The sequence below is a fragment of the Canis lupus genome, chromosome 33, assembly GCF_003254725.2.
Source record: "Canis lupus dingo isolate Sandy chromosome 33, ASM325472v2, whole genome shotgun sequence".
NCBI classification, from domain to species: Eukaryota; Metazoa; Chordata; class Mammalia; order Carnivora; family Canidae; genus Canis; species Canis lupus.
In genome coordinates this window covers 1,114,920-1,139,323 of record NC_064275.1, presented here as the reverse complement: position 1 = coordinate 1,139,323, position 24,404 = coordinate 1,114,920, and the positions used below count along the sequence as shown (strand labels likewise).

Below are 24,404 nucleotides of genomic sequence, written 5' to 3'. Positions count from 1 at the left end.
AACTTGAGGTTTGAGAGGACTGGCAGTCCATTCTCCAAACGCAACTGGGTTTTTCTACTGCATTACATTAGAGGGGGCCCACAGTTGGTTTTCAAATATGCATTTATGGATCTATGCATATATCTTGTTTTTCTGGATGGTTGATGTGTGGTATTTTTATTTTTTGTTGGCCTTACAAATTAACTGACTGTCAAATGGATTTGGGGCTATAATGATTTGGTTTAATACTCTGAAAGGGGGGGGTCCTGAAACAGGAATCCTATAAAACCAGACATTGAGGGGCACCTGGGTGGCTCAGCGGTCGAGAGTCTGCCTTCGGGCTCAGGATGTGATCCCGGGGTCCTGGGATCCAGTCCACATTGGGCTCCCTATAGGGAGCCTGCTTCTCCCTTTGCCTGTGTCTGCCTCTCTGTCTCTCATGAATAAATAAATAAAATCTTAAAAAAAAAAAAAAGACCAGACATTGGGTTCTAAACAATGTATTCAATTTGCAAATGAGTGCATGTGGAATGAATATTCCATTAATACATAATGTTCAATATAAAGCATCTAATGCATAGGCAGTTACACAAAATCAATATAATGTCTGTGCTCTTTTCATTCATAAATTCCCAAAGAATGCATACAGACACATTGGGAAGTTCTTTTGGTAATTCACCATGAGCATCTATTGAAATTGTGGATCATGATGTCAGACCAGAAAAAAATCAATCCAAATAAAACAAGTTTTGAACAACAACAACAAACCTATGTCTTTGTTCTAAAACCTCTATCGATTAAGCCTGTTATAAGGGAAAGGACTAAAAAAACTACAGACGCAAAAGGAAAATTTTGAGAAAAAAATTTCCAACACATTCCATGAAAAGTCAGCAGGGTTTTCCAGGAAACAATCAAGCGATTGTAGGAAGAAAACACGCAACCAAAGATTGTATTCAGTTAACATTTATAATTTAACAAAATAACATGCTCAAAGTCACTTTTTGAAGACAAATTAAAAGGTCCTTAAGGACTTTAAATTGCTAACTACTGATGTTCTTCTAAGGAAACGACGAATGATATTGATGACTAACTATCCCAAGAGGGCCTGCTGAAAAACTGGAGTCTGAATATTTAGTGCTGACTTTGCTGGTAACTTCGAAATCTTAAATCAACACATGTTTAATCCAAAGTGGAAGATAAGCAATTTAGAGGAAACTCAATATTTTTAAGAATAAATATAAATTCATTAAAAAATTATGAGCACAAATATTTTATGAAATCTGAACATGAATAGAGCTATGTGGATCATCAGAGATCCAATACCAATGAAAAAGTTCTATATCCATAGTATTTTCAAAAAGAACACTGATGGAATGTGTAACCTGAATGTAATGATCTTAAAAATCCTACACAGGAAGATATATTTATACATATATGTCACCTAATATTTTAAAATATATATTTATTATAATAAAGATGTATGTACCATTGACATATGTATCTTATCTGCAGCTTGGCCTTCCAGGGTTTCGGCTACCTGTGGCCACCCATAGCCCAGTAGCAGGGGCTCCTCCTTCCAACTTAGCATGAGAATGGTGACCTGATGCTACTGCCCAGGCCTACGTCATTCACCCCATTTCATCTCTTGAGGAAGCAGGCATCTGATGCAGGCACATCATCAGCATAAGGAGGGTGTGCAAGTACAGGTGGAACTTTGAGGGGAAGACAGAGACAGGGAAAGAGCACATTCCCATCACCATTATCAGGCTATAATCACTCTGCTTTATTCTTAGTTACTGTTACTCTCTACCTGTGCCTGATTTATAAATTAGACCTCAGCACAGGTGTGGATGCATAGGAAAAATGTAGTGTATATAGGGCTTGGTATCATCTATGGTTTCAGGCCCTCATGGGGATCTTGGAACGTGTTCCCCTCAGATCCCTCATGGGGATCTTGGAACGTGTTCCCCTCAGGGCTGTCCTGCACACGCTCACACACACACATACACACACACACATCTCCTATTCAAACCTCAATTACTGATCATTTTATGTATATATAACAGATATTTTATATTTTATACATCATATATATTTTATATATATTTTATATTATATATTTTGTATATCTATTTTATTTTACATAGGCACTGAGTGGCACAGTCCTCCTTGTGCTACTGTGTGTGTGTGTGTGTGTGTGTGTGTGTGTGAGATCCCAGCGAGGATCTCTTCACGAATTACTGATGCCCCTGTTCCCCCAAACGCGCATGCAACCTACTACCTCGGTTCAGCGCCCGCTGGCCCGGGCCCGCCGCTGGTCGCCGGATTCCCGTGGGCGTCCCACCCGTGTCCCCGCGGTGCCCCGGGGCGCCCCCAGAGGCTTCTCAGCCGCACCCGGCCCGGGGCGGCCTTCCTCTGAGCAGCGGGGTCGCGGCTGGAGGTCCGAAGAACAGGTGTCCCTTGCCTTACTTTCACCCTGGGACCAGCGCTCAGGTGCCCCCGACGACGGGGGGCGGTGATGTGGGAGCCCCCGAGGCTCTCTGCCTTCGGGGGGTAGCCCGGGAGCCAGCGTTCTCCCCAGCGCGCCCCCCCCCCCCCGCCCCCCACCGCGTTGAGCAGCACAACCCGCTTCGGGATTCTCGCAGGGCAACTTGACCAATGCCCCCCCTCCCCGGGTCGTCTCGCGCGTCCCTGTGTCGCTTCCACACTCCCCTACCTGTGTCACCTGGCGTAATCTCCCCAGAAACCAACTTGCATTCAAATCCTCATCTCAGCATCTACCTCTGGGAGAATATGAACCAAGTCACCTTGCGTCAACAACGGTTCCCCCCGATAATGACGACAGCCAAGTCTGTCCTGAGCTCTGTTGAGATTTCTGGGATTAAAAAAAAAAAAAAGATTTTATGTATTTATTCATGAGAGACAGAGAGAGAGAGAGAGAGGCAGAGACCCAGACAGAGGGAGAAGCAGGCTCCCTGCAGGGAGCCCGACAGGGGACTTGATCCCTGGTCTCTGGGATCACGCCCAAAGGCAGGCACTAAACCACTGAGCCACCCAAGGATCCCCAGGTTGCTGAGATATTTAAGCAACTTAGATCTGCTCTGGTTAACAGCCGACTGTGTCCTTAGGACGTTTTCGCCTGCGCGGGCTCTGCACCCAGGAAACCAAAGGCAGGCACCTCAGCGAGTCACGATGACCAGAGCTCGGTGCACACGCAGCTCCACCCCAGCACCCTCACGCTCTCAAACTCACGCTCCACAGTCGTAGATCGTCACAGAGATAACTTTGGAAGCTATTTGAGTAACAGGACTATGGCTGCTGTCGTGGGGCGAGCCCCCGTGGTCCGTGTGGCAGCTGGGTGGCACCACCGACTCAGTGAGGCCTCCGTTTCTCCGTCTCTGAGCAGCAGCGGCTCCTGAACCACAGTCCGTGTTTACAGATTTCTGTCCGCCCCTGTGCGCTGCAGGCCACGCGTGTCGCAGCTCGCCCTCCTGTTCTCTGGTGACCCTGCGGGCCCAGCTCAGAGCTCCCTGTCACTTCTGGCCCCTGGTACCAGTGTTCGGCGGTGAGATGGCAGTTTGGGGAGCTGGAGAGGTAAAGGCCGGCACCTTCCTGCTCGCGCTCCCGGGCGCGGCGCTGCCAGGTCACGGAAGGGCAGGCTCGCAGCCGCACCGCGGGCCTCCAGGTCTTGGCCGGCGTCTGCTTCCAGGTGCGGGCCAGCTTCCTGCAGCTGCTGGCCCCCGACGGCTCCCGAGGCCCCCGGACTGCGGCCGCCCATTCGGAGCCACTTAAAAAATCCTTAAGACACATCTTGAAATTTTCTTTTCCGTGTGGTAGACTCGGTACATTTTTTGTGCTGATTTGTGAACTTGGTTGCCAATTCACAAGCAATCAAATAAAAAAAAAATCGGTATATATTTTACCTTTCAGTTTGGGGACTCACTTCTAACAGATCCCCCTGTTGTCTTAACCCCCGATGGCTACTATGTCTTGTACTGTACACGGTGTCTGTATCATAGTAATTGAGCCAAGTGGCTCGTTCTTAGAGTTGGTGTCTCGTGTGGAGGGCGAATGAAGCCGTGTGACGCCACCTTTGCCATCCTACAGGTCTCAAAGCTTTACAGAATGCGACTTCAGTCTATGTTGGGGTGACACGTCACAGAAGCCTACAGAGGAGCCTGGGCAGGACTGAAAGTCAGCTACTATCGCTCTCTGAATAAACCCTGTCAATCCACACGGTGGGTGAGAACTGGAGTCCAGCAGACACCAGAGAGAGGCAAATAGGCAGGTGCCCTCAGGGAGAGACTCCTCCACAGCCACGTGATGATGTCGGGCATCCCGCTGTCTGGGAGACTTCACCACGGACACACCTGTCACGTAGGAAGTGGAATGAGTGGGCTTACCCAGAAATCTTCGGCTTCCTATTTCCTCAGTTCCCACACAGCTACCTCACCACAATTACTCCCAAAATATTGTTTTATGGGGCAAGGTAGACCAGAAAAAGATGTGAGATACATACGATCTTATGCAGGTAGCCTACTATGTAAAACAAGGAAAATATTATATACTTATATTAAGTTTCCATCTTACCTAAGGATCAGGTTTTTAAAAAATGGTTTTGAAGAAATTACAAATGAACAATATAATATCCTTAAAAGGAAATATGAAAGGAGATGAAAAAAGAATAATTTATCCCTTAGAAGGTTCAGATTTACATACCCCTTACATTTATAAATCTTTATTCTTGCAAAGATTTGAAAATAATTTGAAAATATTGATTTCACAAATAAATATGTGGAGCGCCTGGGTGGCTCCGTCAGCTGTGTCTGACTCTTGATTTCGGCTCAGGGCATGAACGCAGGGTCGTGAGACGGAGCCCACACCCAGCCTAGAGCCTGCTTATGATTCTCTCTGTGCTCCTCTCCCTCTGTTCCTCCCCCATCCCTCTTTAAAAAAAATTTTTTTTAAAAAGAATAAGTATGAATACAGCATGAATTCTATTATTCCAGAGACTTAATCAAACTAGAAAATCATAAAAAGAAAAACGAAACAAAACAAAACAGAAACAGGCTCATAAAAACTGAGCAATACTGGTGGTGGCCCGAGAGAAGGGGAGTGAGCAGATGGGTGAAGTAGGTGAAGAAGGTCAAGAGGTAGAAATGTCCCGTCATAGTTGACCAGCCTCGGACTGTGGGAACGCAGCCTGAGGGATAGCGTCAATGATATGGATGTGATGATAAGGCCTTTACCTGGCGACGGATGGTGACTGGACTCATCACGCTGAGTGCCCCAGAAAGCACATGGATGCCAGTCACTATGCTGTGACCTGACCTCATATAATATTGTGTGTTGACTGTTTTTCAAGGGAAAAAAAAGTTGAAACTGTTTTTACGGAGTAAAAAGATTAGAAAAGCGAAGTGATAAAATGTCTGGGAAGACCACATATTATCTTAATCCGGATGCATTTATTCGGTCAAATGACTTGTTCCGTGCAGCAGTTCTGTGCAGATCCATCCTTGGTTCTTGCTGCGGTTTACACGGATTTTCTGCACGCTGCCTTTTAAAATGTATTGCCAGCGCAAACTGAGATACTGTGTGTGTGGAGTCAGATGCGAAGTTATTCTATTTGTTCTATTTATGACTTAAGGTAACTGCCTCATTCATCAGCAATACGCTGACCGCAGTCTTCAGGCGACGGGGACTAGGCCGTTCACATGAATGACTATGAAGTGAGTAGCTTGTGCCAAAGGATGATTCATTTGATATAAAACACATTTGTAGAATGGATTTTTGGAACTGTGCACACTTGCTAATTTTCTCTTTTGTGTGATTTCCTTTCCCTTTTGTAGGCTGGCGATCAAAACCCACATTTCAGCGGAGCCAAGTGAGAGGCGGCGGTTGAGAGCATTCCCAGGAGCGGCACGTATGTCAATGAATCGCCTTTTTCGCGATTAGAAAAAATAAAAAGTCTGTGCTGGCATTAACAGAAGCTGCTGTGTGGTTTTGGGTCTTTTAGAAGAAAGAAAGAAAGGAAAGAAAGAAAGAAAGAAAGAAAGAAAGAAAGAAAGAAAGAAAGAAAGAAAGAAAGAAAGAAAGAAGAAAGAAAGAAAGAAAGAAAGAAAGAAAGAAAGAAAGAAAGAAAGGAAGGAGAGAAAGAAAGAAAAGAGAAAGAAAGAGAGAAAGAAAGAAAGAGAAAGAGAGAAAGAGAAAGGAAAGAAGAAAGGAAAGAAAGAAAGAGAGAAAGAGAGAAAGAAAGAAAGGGAAAGGGAAAAGTAAAGGGAAAGGGAAAGGGAAAGGAAAAGGGAAAGGGTGAGGAGTCAGGGACTACAGAAGCCTGACCTCTGGGAAGCACAAGGGTGACGAGAGATGATCGATAAGCTCCATCATGCTAGACAGCCACCGGGCCAGCGAGGACTCCACAGGGTTTAGGTCACAACTCGTGAAGGTGTGAGGGGTCCTAGGGTCTCCTGGTGGCACGCCCTGCTTCCTCATCGGGGAGTCCCCAGGGGCTGACCCATTCCCAGGTCTTCACATGGATCCTCCTTTCATTCCAAGGTGGCCAAATGCCAATCCCAACCCGGTTGGAATGTCTCAGCCTGGATTGATTTGTAGCTACGAAGCAATCTGCAGTGCCAGTTCTCGTCCCTCCTTCTCTTACATTTTTGGAAGTGAACAATGCTTTCAGACAATTTCCTAAGCTAAAAGTGAATCACAGAGAATTGCCCCGTAGAAACAACGGGCCCGGTCCTTAAGTCCACCCCAGACATACTCTAGTAAATCGTTGAATCTTGATTGTTCACAAACTATGCCTAGCGGATCAAAGTTGACCAGGAAACAAAAAATTTCCCTGAAAGAAATTATTTCCAGTTTTGAAATTCATGACTTGTTTTTCTTGTCTTCCCCCCCCTTTCATATTACTCTGCTTTATATAATATATAGAGGAACATATACGAGAGCAAACTCCCCATCAACAGGCTTCCCCTAATAATTTCAAACATGTTAGACCAGACGGCCGCAGCTTCCTAACCCAGAGAAGACACTGACCTACAGTTAGTATTTGGGAAACTCCACATGTTCCCTGAGAGGGAATATGAACATATCAGACATTCTTCCTCTTACATATTTTCCTAGGTCTTTAGCGTACATGGTGGACCTAGCATAAAAAAGGGTCCTGGGGCACCCGGGCGGCTCAGGTGTTGGATGTCTGCCTTCAGCTCGGGTCATGATCTCCAGGGCCTGGCATCAGGCCTTGCATCCGGCTCCCGGGAGTCTCTCTCTCCCCATCCCCACTGTGCCCATTTGTTCTCTCTCTCTCTCTCTCTCAAGTGAATAAATAAAATCTTTTTAAAAAAAGGGCTCCTGAATAATGGATACAAGACAAAGAAAGATAGCCAAGAGCATGTTCATGGAGTAGAGAAGTGAATCTTCCAAGGAAATTTAAGACATGAGAACAGATAAAAGACAGTTTTGTTTACATGTGTTCACACCTAAAATGTTAGGATAATTGTGCTCTTCGGTGTGAATCAAAATTTTTCAAAATCAACAAAAAAATCACTGAAGTCAATATATATGTGTGTGTATGAACAACACACATGAAGATTTTGCAAAAATGGATCATAACTATGCAAAAATTAATTTACAGAGAACATGACTCCTTTGAAATATTTTCATGTAGCTTAAGAGCGGACATAACACGGGTTCCATGAGGACTTCCCCAATTCCCTGGTAGTTCCTTTATTTTCATAGTGTGGACCCCTAGTGAGCTGCCCGCGGGAGAGGGCGCCTCACAGTTTGCCTCACAGCTCAGTGATTTCTGCATCCTTGCCCCATTCAGTTCCATCCCGTGGCGTTCACACAATGCCCGTGTCAGGCCAAGTGACTCTGTGGATTCCCCCACGGCTTCGTCCTCTTCTCCGGGCGCGGGTGAAGCCTGTTCCTACTCCCGCCCCCGACTCGGATCCACGGTCCTTCGCGTCCTCCCTGAAGTCCCCAGCAGCCGTGCCCCTGGCAGCTGTGCTGTGGGTGGCGGCATGCTTCGACGGGAGGCAGGGCCGTGGGTAAGGATGCGGGGTGCTGTCACGCTCAGCCAGGCCACCAACCCTTGGTTTCGGCTCAGGGCGTGACCTTGGGGTGTGACATGGAATCTCGAGCGGAGCCCTGAGCAGAGCCCTGGGTCAGGCTCTGCGCTCAGCGTGGAGTCGGTTTAAGTTTCTCCAGCTCCCTCTCTGTCTGTCAAATAAATAAATGTTTGGGGGGTTGGGGAAACGGATTCAGGTAGTGCTGTCAGATTACCTGAATTCAGATCCTGATCCAGCATCATCTGTGTGACTGTAGGCGAGTTACTTCCTGTGTTTGCCTCAGTTTCTTCCGTTGAAATCCTGGGCACACGGTAATTGGCCTTGCAGGGGGTGGTCTCCCTGCCCCGTGGAGCCCGCGAGGAGACTGCAGCGCAGGAGCAGACTCGGGCCAGGCCCCCTGTAAGGGTCCCAATGAGGGGGCACGACAACAGCCCAGCTGGAGACCCCCGGGGCCCCCAGAAGGTCGCCGCAGGACTAGGGCAGCGCGGGGGCTGCTGGCCCCAGGGCCCCAGGGCCCCGGGCCCCCACGTCCATTGGGGGGACACGGAACGTCTGTGGAATGTCAGCGTGGAGGAGATGCGTCAATCACAGACCGAGAGACAAAGTGGCTACAAGCCGCAGCCCCCGAGGCTTACACTCCTTGCGGAGGACCCGAGGTGGACAGGAAGTGAGGGGGCCCCCAAACACCCTGCAGGCCGGGCTCCCTGCCCATGCCTCCAGGGGCCGGGATCCTATTTGGGGCCTTTTTTTTTTTTTTTTTTTCAATAAACTGCCCTCTTGCCTTCCCTTGCCGCTTCTGCTCTGTGACTCCCCGCTACACAGCCCCACGGGGTCCTCCCCGACAGCCACCCTTTGTCCCCTGCTTATTTATACGGCCACCGGGAAGAAGTAGCGGCCCTCGGCCGTATTCTCAGCTGCATGGCCTCCACGGCTTGCACGGCCTCCACGGCCTGCACGCCCTGCACCGCCTGCACAGCCTCCACGGCCTCCACGGCCTCCACGGCCTGCACGCCCTGCACCGCCTGCACAGCCTCCACGGCCTCCACGGCCTCCACGGCCTGCACGCCCTGCACCGCCTGCACAGCCTCCACGGCCTCCACGGCCTGCACGCCCTGCACCGCCTGCACAGCCTCCACGGCCTCCACGGCCTGCACGCCCTGCACCGCCTGCACAGCCTCCACGGCCTCCACGGCCTGCACGCCCTGCACCGCCTGCACAGCCTCCACGGCCTCCACGGCCTGCACGCTCTCCATGGCCTCCATGGCCTGCACGGCCTGAGCACGCCGCCGTCCTCTGCCCTGCTCTGAATCCATGCTGTTTCCTACGTGTTTCTATCATTTTCATATACGAGCGAGCTGCGACTTCCCCGTGTTCTTTGTACATCCTGATTTTCATCTCTGAGAGGTTGTCTCCCTAGTTCCTCCCACTTGCTTCAGACGCTGCTGTTGTCCACCTGGGTTATTGGTAGGTGTCCACTCTAGTCAGACCCCTCAGTCCAGGTCACATCATGCCATTCTGCTGCAGAAAAACCCCATCCCTTTTTGGGCATCCTGTCCCAAATCTGTAGCACACACAAGCACCGCTAGGTATAAAATTAAAAAAAAAAAATTCCTATGCATGCTTGACTTAAGGAAGTTGCGTGGGCTCCGTAGGGTGCTGGGTCTCCCACACCAATGACAGCTGGAAGGTAGACGTGCTACACAAGATACTGGGTCACTTCCACCCTCATCCTTTTCTGTCCAACATTACTGTTGTTGCTCAATGGGCTCCGGAACCAGAAGGGCTCGATAGTTGGAAATCGCCCCCTAAACTGAAGAGCGCAAATTCTTGGTGGTTTCTTTTCAGAAGACATCGTCCAGAACTGAGCAGTAAAGGACGGTGCCACCGCGAGGCGACGGTGTGCGCCCAGGGCTGGCAGGACCCTGGTGGGCGCAGGCGGTCACTAGGCGGGGCCCGGCAGGCACTGCAGAGGTCAGGGCGTAAGGAAAGCCAGCATAGCCTGGGTCTGCTGCTGCGCCTCCGGCCCCTTCACCTCACTTTCGTTCTCTGTCCTCCACTAAATCTGTTTGCAAATATTGGTGTTAGTGTATGTCTACTTCAGTCTAACTGAACACTCTGGGGCGTGCACACTTCACTGCCTTACCGGTACGTCCTCCAGGCAGTGCTCCCTCCCCCATACGTCCTCCAGGCAGTGCTTATTTTCCATTGCCACCTCACAACCCACCTCTTCAATAAAATCATTCTCAATTTCCAAACTGGAAATAATCATCCCTTTTCTTTATTCTGATACATTTTGATTTGCAAAAACTATATTTAGGTGATTAGATGTCGAAGTTAATGATAAATTCCTTGCGGGGGGGTGGGGCTGGCATGTGCTCATTATCCTTACATCCCCCACTGTACACAGCACCAGGTTGGTCGCATAGCAGTGTTCAATAAATATCTCGAAATTAAACTGAATAGCAAAACATTTCATTGTTACAACAGTGCAATCACTTTACAAAATAAATTTTAGAAAAAAACTTTAAAAGCTGCACCGACTGTTCAAAATGCAGAACAATAACTAACCACTAGTTGATGCATCCTTTGGGTAAAGTCTGTATCTTACAGACCTTCACATTACTTTGTAATAACTTTGGAAGAAAATCAAATACAAATGGATGTTAGAATCCTTTAGAGATCAATGGATTCAGAAAATATTGATAAAATGAAGATAATCTTTAACATTTGCATGAAGTTTAGAAAAATAAGTGTTGTCTTTTGAAGCCAACATAATATTAATACACATGAATCTAGTTTTTAATGGAGGTTTTTCCATCTTCTATTTCTACAAATTCAATATGCATGGCTTAGGCCAGGCAGTTAATCTCAGCTCAAACTGAGCAGAGACATCAAAGGTGAGCGGGCGGTAGATTTTGCGCCCATCCGAAACTTTGCAGGTGGGAAAAACTCTCCTGAGAACTTCTGAGTGCTTGCTGATGAGATTTGGATATAGAGTGTTTTGAATATACATTGTTAAGGAGCCCTACTTTTATTTTCAGAGACGTTAAATCTGTAGGATCGACTTGGCGTAGGTATGTGTTGGTGCGCTGAAAGCTTCTGAGTGACTTCCTAAAGCAATTCCATGTCTAAAAATCACTGAGCTGAGGGTTCTCACAGGGAGCACCCTCAGGGATGATCAACAAGCTCTCGAAATAGTGCCCTTGGCAGTCAGAATGCCTTCCTAAATTTAGGGATGTCCCCCTTAAAAATAGAAGGGAGGATGGAGTGTGGTAGAGGCTTCCTCATCAAACCTGATAGGTGTCTAGAATTCTGCCTAAAAGAGGTGTGTGTGAAGGTGACCTCCAAAAGTACGTTGTTGGCATCAAGATATTTATCAGTAAGAAACACTAACACGTGCCTTTTGGCCAATTCCATCGCTATTGGTAAGTGGTCACCTGAAGGGGGCCTGGAAACTCCTGTATTTGGGGTAGGCCTGGGTGAGGATATTCAGTGACGCAGGAGGCGTCCAGGCCAAAGGAAGCCTAAGAAAAGAATCTCAAAGAATGAGCAAGACTCAGGGAGGGCGAATATCTGGATGGTCAGCGGGTGAAATCCAGAGATTATTGCTGTGTGTGGAACAACTTATCCTGGCCCAGGTGTCCGGAGCAACACCGGTCCGGAGGTCAGCCCGGAAGGTGGGGCTCAGATGAGGCGAACGCTGAAGTCCGCAGGCTTTGGCGGCAGCAGGCGGCTCACGCCACGCCGCGGCCCTGGGAGAACACGAAGCCCTTCCCGGGGACGGGGAACTGGGCGGCCGGAGCCCGGCCTGCAGGGGCTGGGCCCGCGTTCGCGCCTCCAGACCCATCGCTCCCGGCTCTCTCCACGTATACACTCGCACAGTGTACAATGCAAGCAATGCTTTCCAAGAATACTTACAAAACCAAAAGCTATGCAAAGAAAAAAAAAAGTCAAGAAAGGAAAGACAAGACAGGCACGCAGCCTCGTTCCACACAGATCCATAGAACTGTCGTCTCGGGGCCACAACCAGGGATGTCAGCGAGGTCACGGCTCGGGCTTGTGTGAATCATCTTGCGGAACCCGTAGGGGCAAAGGGCGGCGGCGGCTGACTCGTGGCTTGGGTCCGCACCGGCACGAACGCTGCCCCGTAACTGAGCAAGACTTGTCCGTCATTCGCGGGCGGGCGGTGCGGGGGGGCCCCCGGGCTGTCCCAGAGGCTCGGGGGCACCTGGCGCGCCCCCCCCCGAGCGCCCCCGCCCGCTCGTCCCGCGGCGGCCCGAGCCTCAGAGCAGGTCCGCGTGCCGGTGCGCGCTCAGCGGGCGGCGGCGGGTGCGGGCGGCGGGTGCGGGCGGCGGCGGGTGCGGGCGGCGGCAGGTGCAGGCGCAGGGGCACCCACCCCGCAGGCCCGCCGCCCGCCAGCCCGGCGAGCGGGGGCACGGGGCAGGACGAGCGGGGTGCTCCCGGCACGGCGGTCGCGCAGGACGGACCTCCAGGCTGCTCCTCCCCGAAGGCGGGGGACGCTGGGCTGGCAGCAGCTGCGCCGCTCGACGCCGTGGCCCGCGTGCGCTCGGGACTCCCTCGCGAGGGAAACGAGTGTGGTTCTTGTTTCCGGCACGCGGCGTCCCCACAGCCACCCTGGGGCTTCAGACGACAGTGCCCGAGCCCCGCCCCCCCCCCATCCCCCGGCGCCTGCACTCACGGAGCCCCGGGCCGGGTCCACCCCCGGAGGCCTTCCCGGGCTCGGGCTCGGGCTCGGGCGGCAGGTGGTCGTCCTAGGATGGACTGCGTCACCCCCCGTTGGAAGGAGTAGCGGAGGGACAGCGATCAAGTCAGGATCGCAAGCGACTGTCGTGCGGTCCCCAGGGCTGGCTTTGTGGAATTCAGGTCATCATCACGTCTGTGGGCCCAGGGAGTAGCCCGGACCCGGCGGAGAGGAGAGCGGGGCTGGGCCTCAGAAAATGCTCATTGCAGCTCTAGGGATCCGTAAAGGGGGAATTTCATTAAGGAAAAGCAACATTTTCGCGTCCCCTAGACTAAACTGTGAAACATTTTTGAAAAGCAGGGAAAATCCTTATTTATGGCAGGAATGTTTGATAGTCAAAAGATAAATGCCACTCGGAATGCAAGCGTGTTCTAGGTCCCTAAAAGGTAATGGGACGCAGCTGTAACAACAGCCACTGAACCAGGGGCCTCTCTATATCATGTCATTAGTTGACTTGTTATAAGCCGATCTTATGGCCCTTTTTATAAGGGCCACTGGGGTAAAAAATAAATATATCATGTACTGAACATCTGTGGTTCTGTCACAAAGCCCCACTCGTATCAACTTTCAAGCTTATATCTTGGGCTACACATGACACCCTTTTAAAAATGGGTCTCAACAAAATGTCTAGGTTAGGGACTCCTAGGTCTTTATTTCCAAAAGTCAAAGGGTCCGAGAAAGCCTGAGCTATCTATACCTTGGGTAAAATGGATGCTTCTTTTTTTCTTACTATTTCAGTGTATTCTTTTAGGTTCAAAACCACATGTGCACTCCAGGTAAGCTTCAGATGAGTATTTTACATGTGAGGTGTTAAGTGAGGAAAGAAACGTCAGGTGTTCAACCTATCGACTCAGTAAGTCATCAAAATCATGAGTCAGCATTTAAGAACATACAATTATTAGCGGCAAGTCCTGCTTGAGACTTTTTTTTTTTTTTTTTAGATAAACCTACCTGGTCATTTGAAAGGCTCCTTCATCTTTTCATGATCAAATAATAAAAAATCTTGCCTGTCTCTCTTAAAAGGAAAAGGGAAGTAAATAAAATATTTGAGGTAATTAGGAAATTATACTAGTTATAAAATATCTCAGAAAAAAATGCAAACACCATTAATCTATTAATTGAAGCCATGAATGATATTAAACTCTAGTATAGTTACGAGAGGCTTATCTCTGTAGAGAAGGTTTAGGTGGAAGGAAGACATCCAGTCAGTTTATGATGAAACCAGGGTGGTAGCAATGAACATAGTAAGGAGTGGACAGATTCTCAACATACGTTGAAGGCTTTTTGTTTTGTTTTGTTTTGTTTTTGTTTTTTTTTAATGCTGATGGATCAGAGGTAAGATGTAAGAGGGAGAAGGGAGTCAAGGATAACTCCAGCAGCTTTGATCTAAATAACCTGGAAGGATGGAGTTGGCGACTGGCGGCGAGGCTGTTGGTATCAGTGAGAAGCAGATTGATACTCACCAAGTGTTCCAGCTTCACCCTGAGTGGTTCATGAAAGGATCTCAGGAGTATAATGTGGACAGACATTTACGGAATTAGTCACAATTTTTTGGCAAATGGCAGTTTTTTGTTTTTTTGTTTTTAATTTACAGAAGGGATGTTCTCTTTCAAATAAAGTCAGGACACAAAAACCGATGCTTGATTTATGTGCATTGATTTCTAGTGTCCTGGTGATACATGGTTGAACTAAATCCCCATAAGCAGTAGGTTGTTTACTGACAACTGGGAAAACCACTGTATTGGAAAGACCTGAGTTCAAGTCTCCTTCCGCCATCTAAGCTAGATAAATGGTGCTACTTAACTAAAGTCTTGAAACAGTTTTGTCTTCTCACAATGAGAGTAATGATGCTCAAATTATAGAGTTGTTTTAAGCCTTCAATGATACCTAAAAATACTCAGCAGACTGGCAAACTGCTGGCACTCCACACTTGGTTGCTCCTTTACCTAACACATACTCCGATGTTTGTGTCCATTCAACAGTTCCTGTAGACCACGACAACTGTAAGGTACACGTAAATATACGTCCACCAGTCCAAGAAGAAATAATAAAATATTAAATAAGAAACTACTGATAAAGAAGTGATTTCTATGTGAATATATATAATTTTTAAAACTTCACCTAGTATTCTAAAAATTATAGCAAATGGTAATATAAATACCAGTATTACGTGTGTAAACCACTTAGATTTTAGAATCCTTTCAAGTACTTCCCGAGAAGATAAACTCATCTCCCAATGAAGTGTATATGCAGCTCAACTTGGATAAAGAATGATGGATTATTCCTTTATATCTAATTTCTTTGAGAGATTTCTCTTTTTGAAACTCAATTCGATAGTTTTTTACTTGTAATAGAGACAGTGGGCAATATCTTTTAACTTTCACAAATAGGTGATAATTATAAACGTGGATATCCTATGTTTAAATATTAAAAGACATAGTAGTAAAACCTGGCATAACATGTCATCAGTGCTAAATTATGGTTGTGTATCTAGAAAAATTTTAATTCATGCTTACAATGATTATTATGAACATTTCTAAAATTCTGACATTTTCTTAATTTGCTGAGATAGTTTCTTCCGTGATAGTTACTGTCATTGATTTCAGAGCCTTCTAGTTTCATATACTTTACATGGTAACTATCTATAAATTTGTAAATTTAAATAAATGGAATTGGATTTGTTCCAATAAAAAGCTTGATTGATCAGCAGAAGAGTGAATGGACAGATTGATGAATAAAACGAGACCCATGTGGAGAATTTCACTAGACGGATCTAAATATTTGGTCTCATCCCACTATTATAATTTTATATATTTTGACTAAGTGCTTTATGCGATGGAGATACATGCAGCTGAGAGACCATTAAATTTCATAGGGAACTATAATTTGTACATAATTTTCCTTTTTCCTCTTTGGTATAGTATTCTGTTTCTTAGAATTACATCACAAAACACATCATTAAAAAGGTAGTTTTTAAGTATCTCCATTAGTAATCATAATTTTAAAAAAGAAGAAGCTAGCATATATAATCTGGCATTATCTGTGAGTTCTAGATACATATTTCATTTGGGGAGCTTCACAGAGCTGCTGATGCTTGTTGAAGTTTCCTGGCAGCTGGCTTTGCTTGCCTTTTCTTGGCCAAACCAATCAATTTCACGCTGGTTTCTTAAAATCTTTAAGATCTCCTACTAAACTGAGAGCTCCTTGAAAATAGTAGCCACATCTTAATCATCACTTTACCCACAGTGCATCCAGCACAGTACCTGGCTCATACTAAGTACTCAGTCATCACTTAGGTAACAGAAAAAAGCAACTAATTAAGTACGTTACTTACTGGCAAAGAAAACCAGGACTTATGTAAAAGTTACTTTGATCTTTAAGAGCGAGTGTGTTGCACATGCTCTAAAAGTTCATTAAAGATACTAACTACCAAGTGTCTGTCACTTGCGAGAGGCCAGCACTACACACGGCATTACAGGCATGGGGTCCCGTCTTGACTACGCCTCGATGTAGAGGTAGTTCTTATTTAACAGATAAGATAGTTAAGACTAAAACTATCCAAGTTCAAGCAATTTAGTAGAAAAGAGACTTTTTTGTCTCAGATCCATTAGACTTTACAAACTTTTTTCATGTTTTTTTTTTTAAGATTTTATTTATTTATTTATGAAAGACAGAGAGAGAGAGAGAGAGAGAGAGAGAGAGAGAGAGGGAGAAGCAGGCTCCATGCAGGGAGCCCGACGGCGGGACTTGATGCCGAGACCCCGAGGTCATGCCCTGGGCTGAAGGCGGCGCTAAAACTCTGAGCCACCAGGGCTGCCCGACTTTACAAACTTTTGATAATTTAACTCTTTCTGAGCTGTCTATTCTCGACCTGTGTATATATACACACATAAATAGTAAGTGGTAAAACCTTGTTCCTTATCTAGCTGCTTCATATTAGAACTTCAACAGGGACATTTATCTTCTGTCTGCAATAACAAGAATTCATGAAAATAGCTTAGAATGAGAGCATATTTCAAGGAAGACTGATGGGGTTTATTTCTTCAACTATTCAGAAATAAAAATTTTGAACCAGACTAAGTTTTTCTCCCATATCAGTTCAAATCAACAAATAACTATGTTATGTTCTAAAATTTAGTTCTTTACTGGGAGTTAATGTTATATTAGGCGATGTATTTCAGATATCAACTATAAAAAACCTTTTTGTTTTTTTTTAAGATTCTATTTATTTATTCATGAGAGACAGAGAGAGAGAGAGAGAAAGGGAGAGGGAGAAGCAGAGACAGAGGCAGAGGGAGAAGCAGGCTCCATACAGGGAGCCCAACGTGGGACTCGATCCTGGGTCTCCAGGATCAGGTCCTGGGCTGAGGGCGGCGCTAAACCGCTGAGCCACCTGGGCTGCCCTGAAAAACCTTTTTGAAAGCATTTTAATATAGAAAGAAAATAAGCCTTAATGAAATAGAAATAGAAATAGAGGCTCCTTTTCCTTGGCATGTTGGAAATCTGCATAACTGTAATATGTGTTCCTCAGACGATATATACAAAATCAACCTCCATAGATGGAAAAAGACGGACAAACTGCTCAAAATCTATATTCAAATGGCAAGATGAAACAAACACAAGTACATGAGAAGAAATATTTTTCTTTAATATCTGTAGTGAGCATGATTTTTTGGCATTTAAAATTAATAGACTTACTGAAATGTACTTTAAAAACAACTAATATTCTAATGATTAAAAGTAAAAGATGACTTTTTTTCCTTTTAGGGGTTTGCTCTTATTTATTTTCAGCAAAGCAGATTAATAAGTGATAGGCATGGAGAAGCTACAAAGTCTCAGGAAATCATAGGACTTCTCAGGGTCAAAGCTCCTGTTGTAGATTTTGTTTTCCTTACTAGCTGATATTGAGGAACCAAGGAGAACTGCCTTCAAGTTTTATTCTTGAAAGACAGTTCCTCAAACCTCCCTATGGCCTTTTTTTCTTTTTTTTGACTATAGTTGACACAGGATGTCTACATGGGTTTCAGGTACACAACGCAGTAGTGATTCGACTTCTCTATACGTTATGCGGTGCTCACCACAAGCACAGCTAGCTACATCTGTCACCATACATTGCTATTATAATATCATGGACTGTATTCCTTATGCTGTGCCTTTTATCCCTATGACTTATTTATTCCATAACTGCAAAGCCTGAATCTCCCACTCCCCTTTACCCACTCTGCTTAGCCTCCCTGTCACTTGCCTCTGGCAACCATAGTTCGTTCTCTGTATTTATATCTCTAATTATGCTTTTTGTGTATTTGTTTATTCATTTGCTTTTTAGATTCCATATACCAGTGGGATCATAGTATTTGTCCTTCTCAGTCTTACTTAGGGTAATGTTAAGTAATTGTAGTCTTTGTTTCACATCACAACATTGTTTTTGGTTAAAAGTTTACTATTTTAACTCTATATGGAATGATTGCTAAAATATTCTTTTGTCAGAGAAAGGACTCAAATAAAATCACAAACGAGAGAGGAGAAATAACAACCAACACCACAGGAATACAAACAATTAAAGGAATATATATTATGAAAAACTAGATGCCAACAAATTGGACAACCTAGAAGAAATGGATAAGTTCATAGAAACACACAATCTACCAAAACTGAAACAGGAAGAAATAGAAAATTCAAACAGATTGATTACCAGCAAAGAAATGGACTTAGTAATAAAAACATTGCCAACAAACAGAAGTATAGGGCTTGCTGGCTTCACAGGCAAATTCTACTAAACATTTAAAGACGAGTTGATACCTATTATCAAAGTATTCCAAAAAATAGAAAAGGGGGAAAAAAATTTCTAAATTCATCTATAAGTTCAGCATTACCCTGATACCAAAACCAGATAAAGACATCACAAACAAAGAGAACTGCAGGCCAATATTTCTGATGAACATAGATGCAAAAATCCTCAACAAAATACTAGCAAACCAAATCCAACAATACCTAATTGTTAATAATAATATAATGCATCACAATCAAATGGGATTTATTCCTGGGTTGCAGTGCAGCAATCAATCAACATGATTCATCACATCAATAAGGAAAAGGATGAGAACCATACAATCATCTCAATAGATGGAAGAAAAATACATTTGACAAAGAACAACATCCATTTTTGACAAAAACCCTCAACAAAATAGGTTTAGTGGGAATATACCTCAATATAATATAGGCCATATATGAAAAATCCACAGCTAACATCATCCTTAATGTGGAAAGACTGAGAGCTTTTCCCCAAAGGACAGGAAAAAGACAAGGATGTCCACTCTTACTTTTATTCAACATATACTTGAAGTCCTGACTACAGCAATCAGACAACAAAAAGAAATAAAAGACATCCAGATTTCTAAGGAAGAAATAAAACTCACTATTTGCAGATGATATGACACTACATCTAGAAAACCCAAAAGAGTCCATAAAAAAACTGCTAAAACTAAGAAACAAATTCAGTAAATTTGCAGGATACAAAGTGAATGTACAAAAATCTGTTGCATTTCTCTACACCAGCAATGAAGCAGCAGAAAGAGAAATCAAGGAACTGATCCTGTTTACAACTGCACCAAAAATAATAAGATACCTAGGAATAAACTTAACCAAGGGGTGAAAGACTTTTACTGTGAGAACTATAAAACACTGATGAAAGAAATTCAAGACGATGCAAAGAAATGGAAAAACATTCCATGCTCGTGAATTGGAGGAACAAATATTGTTAACTTGTCTATCCTATCCAAAGTAATCTACACAGTTAATATGATCTCTATCAAAATATCCACAGCATTTATCAGAAGCTAGAATGAACAATCCTAAAATTCGTATGGAACCACAAAAGACTCGAAATAGCTGAAGCAATCTTGAAAAAGAAGAGTAAAGCTGCAGGCATCACAATTCCTGACTTCAAGTTCTACTACCGAGCTATGGTGATCAAAACAGTATGGCACTGGCACAAAATAGACACAAAGATCAATAGGACAGAATAAAAAACCCAGAAGTGGACCCACAATTCTATGGTCAATTAGTCTTTGACAAAGCAGGAAAGAATATTCAATGGGAAAAAGACAGTCTCTTCAACAAATGGTGTTGGGAAAACTGGGCAGCCACATGCCGAATAGAATCTGAACCACAAAAAAATTAAAAAAAAAAAAAATAAATAAAAGAATCTGAACCACTTTCTTACACCAGACACAGAAATAAATTCAAAGTGGATTAAAGACCTAAATATGAGACAGGAAACCATCAAAATCCTAGAAGAGAACATAGGCAGTAACCTCTCTGACAGCAGCCATAGCAACGTTTTTTCTAGATATGTCTCCTAAGGCAAGAGAAATAAAAGCAAAAATAAACTATTGGGACCGTATCAAAACAGAAAGCTTCTGCACAGTGAAGGAAACAATCAACAAAACTAAGAGGCAGCCTACTGAATGGGAGCAGGTATTTGCCAATGATCTGGTAAAGGGTCTGGTAAAGGGTTAGTATCCAAAATATGTAAAGAACTTAAAAAACTTAACAACCAAAAACCAAATAATCCAATTAAAAATGGCCAGAAGACATGAACAGACACTTTTCCAAAGAAGACAAACAAATGGCCAACAGACACATGGAAAAATGCTCATCATCACTTATCATCAGGGAAATACAAATCACAACTACAGTGAGATATCACCTCACACCTGACATAATGGCTAAAATCAACAATACAAGAAACAACAGGTATTAGAGAGGATGTTCAGAAGAAGGAGCCCTCTTGAACTGTTGGTGGGAATGCAAACTGGTGCAGCCACTATGAAAAAGATTATGTGAGTTCCTAAAGAAGTTAAGGTCTGGCAATTTTACTACTGGCTATTTACCCAAAGACTAGAAAACACCAGTTCAAAGGAATACGTGCACCATGTTTACAGCAGCATTATCCACAGTAGCCAAACTGTGGGAGCAGCCCACGTGCCCATCAACCAATGACGGGACAAATAAGAAGGGACAAATAATGGACAAACATTAGCCATAAAAAAGAATGACATCCTTCCATTTGCGAAGACATGGATGGAGTTAGACAGTATTATGTTAAGTGAAATAAATCAGGGAAAGACACCATAATTTCACTCCCAAGTGGTATTTAAAAACCAAATGAGCAGAAGAAAAAAAGAGAAAGGAAAAAAATAAAGAAATAGACTCTCAAATGTAAAGAACAAACTGATGGTCACCAGAGGGGTGGTGGGAGAGGGGACGGGAGAAATAGGTGATGGGGACTAACGGGTGCACTTGTTGCACTGAGCACTGAGCGATGGTAGGAGGTGCTGAATCACTCTATTCTACACCCGAAACTCATGTAATACTGGATGTTAACCAGCTGTGATTAAGATAAAAACTTAAAAAGTATATACATTCTTTGGTCACTCATTTCTTCCTATATCTCCATCCATTTCTTTTCTTTAATCATTATGGACATCCTTTGCCTGATTATCATTTTATTATTCTTACCTATCCCTTTATTTTATTTATTTATTTATTTTTAAGTAGGCTCCACACCCAGCATGGAGCCCAAGACCAAGGCCTGACCTGATACCAACAGTCGGACACCTAACTGACTGAGCCCTGCCCCCCGTGCCCCACCTATCCTTTTATTTTATGGATGTTTCTGTTCTAGCTCAAGTACCAACACAGTAGACCAATATATCCAACCGCCATAGTCACATTTATGTCAGATCTTCCTGTTGGTGCCTCAAAGCCAGCATACACACAGATGTGCGTGTGTCTCACAGGAGGAGCAAGAATGGCTACGTGTACTGAGACTTGTTACATTCAACATATATGAATCTTGGTTTAGAAAAAATGGGGGCCTCAGCCATTCACATTAGGTAGAATATTTCAGAGGTCGATGTCACCCTTTAACATTTATTCAAATATATTTTTTTCATTTTTAAAAATATTTCCCTAGACAAAGCAAGATCAGTATGATTACACGGGAGACGGGGCACGGTGACTTATTTATGCACTCCTGTGGTTACACCGTATGCTGTACCTTTTTTTACTTACTCCTCACAACAATGTGTGTGTAGTATTGTAGTATTGCATCTATTTCAAAAAGGATGCAAGGACTACAGGTGAGTCAAATAACTGCCTTAATTTAGTTTTTAAATGGAATTGGGAATAAATTCCTCAAAAACATTAAAAAAAAAAGTGGCAACACCTAGATTTACAATTGGACTTTGACACTGTCCTACACCACTTTTGCCTTTCAAGTACTATTTTTTTTTCTGATATTTGTTTCAGTTATAAGTAAACACTGGGTTATTTTTCCATGAGTACATGATACACTCTGTATTAATTTAATTCCTTATTAAACTTAGAAATTACTTAGTCTAAGTGTTTAGTTCTTAAAAAAAGACAAAACAATTGCTATGAGGAGTGACCTTGTATTCAGAGGCTCAAGCCAAAGATTGGGAGCGCAGAGGACCTTTTTGGACACATATTCCAGAACTCTTCCTCCTGTGACCTTTATGCCCATCCTTTAAAGTTGGTTATTGAACAAAATTGTGACCAAGGATTTCCTTTCTTTTGATTTGTTATCATTATTTTTTTCCTAGTGAAACAAAAATAAAAGCCAGTAACAGGTTATTTCTGGATCATAATAAATTATCAAGATAAAGGCTTCTTTTTTGTTTTTCTTTTTTTAAAAAATTTATTTATGATAGTCACAGAGAGAGAGAGAGAGAGGCAGAGACACAGGCAGAGGGAGAAGCAGGCTCCATGCACCGGGAGCCCGATGTGGGACTCGATCCCGGGTCCCCAGGATCGCGCCCTGGGCCAAAGGCAGGCGCCAAACCGCTGCGCCACCCAGGGATCCCTAGGATTTTTTTTTTTGAAAGGACGCGCCGCTCATTCAAGATGTATTCACGGTGTCTACTTCTGATTCTCCTAAGGGCCGCCGTTGCTTCACCCCGCGAGGTAGCAGGCTGCACGACCATTGGCCACAAGGCTTCTGACATCCCTTACTGGACATAAGCTGATAGGCACACTTAAAGGTACACTTAAGGATTGATTAATATTAGTAACGAAGCTCTGATTTGTAGTCCCAGCATTACTAAAGATAAGTTAAATAAAAAAGAGAAAAAAATTATAATTGGATTTCTAGGTCAATGCCTTCACATGATTGTGATTTTTGACCAGATGAAAAGAAGATTTGTGTCTTTGATCATCAGATTAAGTGGATGATAGAAGCCATTCCGTGTAAAGTGGAGGGCGGGCATGTTTTCATTATATTGGATGATCTCTAAGATGTTATCCTCCTTTGCATAAATTAGTGGTCCTTCAATAGGACATCCAAATAAGGCTACATTGAGTTTTTTTTCTTTTCAATAATACTATTTTGTTGTTATTTTTTTTAATGGCGTGGCAGCCATGAAATTTGCAGAGTGATATCCAGCACCTAGAGAGTCCTACAAATCAGTGTTGGATTCCCCTGCCTTCATATTTCTTATCTGAGTTAATTCATAGAAAAAATATTAATTTATTCATTATTATAAATACGAGCTATTTTATAAATAGGAACTTAAACAGAATATCACTAAGACTTTAGTGGTACATTTGACAAAATTGACAAGTATCTGACATAATAGCAGGGAACAATGTGAATGTCCTGATTCCGAGAAATGTACTCAGGTTCTAAGAAATCACAGTGTTTTTAGGAAATTTTCACTGAGAAGCTAACAGCAAAGGGGCACATCATGTGCAATTTACTCTCAAGAGGTTCAGAAATGAATATCTATATAGAGAAGGAGAAGGGGGGAGAGAATGATAAAGCCGTTGTGGTAAAATGTTAACTTCCAAGGGATCTGGACAAGGGTTTAAGCACAAAAAGTGTGCTCTACACACTACTTTGTCACATCTGTAGTACTTTCACACATCTTATGATAGAAATTGTACACACACTCAGAGCTCTACTAGGGTAAATTGAAAGACGAGGGAAAATTCCATTCTCTCTATGTAAGCATCGGGGTCAGGATCATGTTCATAAAGAAAAAATAAGTTTACACAGAACTAGAGAAAAATATTAATGTGCATGCCTGGAGCAAAGAAAAAAATAAATTAATATTGGAGAAATAATGAAAAGGGAAATACTAGAGCAACAGCAGGTCCCAGAGAGTGGAGGAACAACTAACGTAAATTGAGAGAAACATGATGGCATTCACCCAAGTGTCAAGTTAAGGTTAGTTGATCCAGTGATTCTAGGACGGATGGCACTTGAGGGTCAACGATCTGGCAATCCCGAATCCAAGGAGAAAAAGGCCCAAATCCCTAAAACTTATTTTTTGAGGGTAAAGTTTATAGCTTGAAAGTTTTAAAATGCCATGTGAGAGTTGAAAACAATAATTGCAGATAACGTAAATTCTCATATAAGCCCAATGATGGTATTTATTTCGTTCTTTCATTATAATTAAGTCAGTCAAATTCTAAGAATTTTAATTATTGACTTTAATCCCTGCTCTTTTCAATATTGCTACTTAAAACACAAATTGAATGAAGTTACCCTCCCACTCAAAGTG

At 43.8% G+C, this 24,404-nt stretch overlaps 1 protein-coding gene across 10 annotated transcripts in view; it reads right to left on the bottom strand.

Moving 5' to 3' along the window:
- Positions 1–24,404, bottom strand: part of EPHA3 (EPH receptor A3) — a 350,038-nt gene that overhangs the window by 111,930 nt on the left and 213,704 nt on the right. The gene's annotated exons all lie outside the window — the stretch shown is intronic.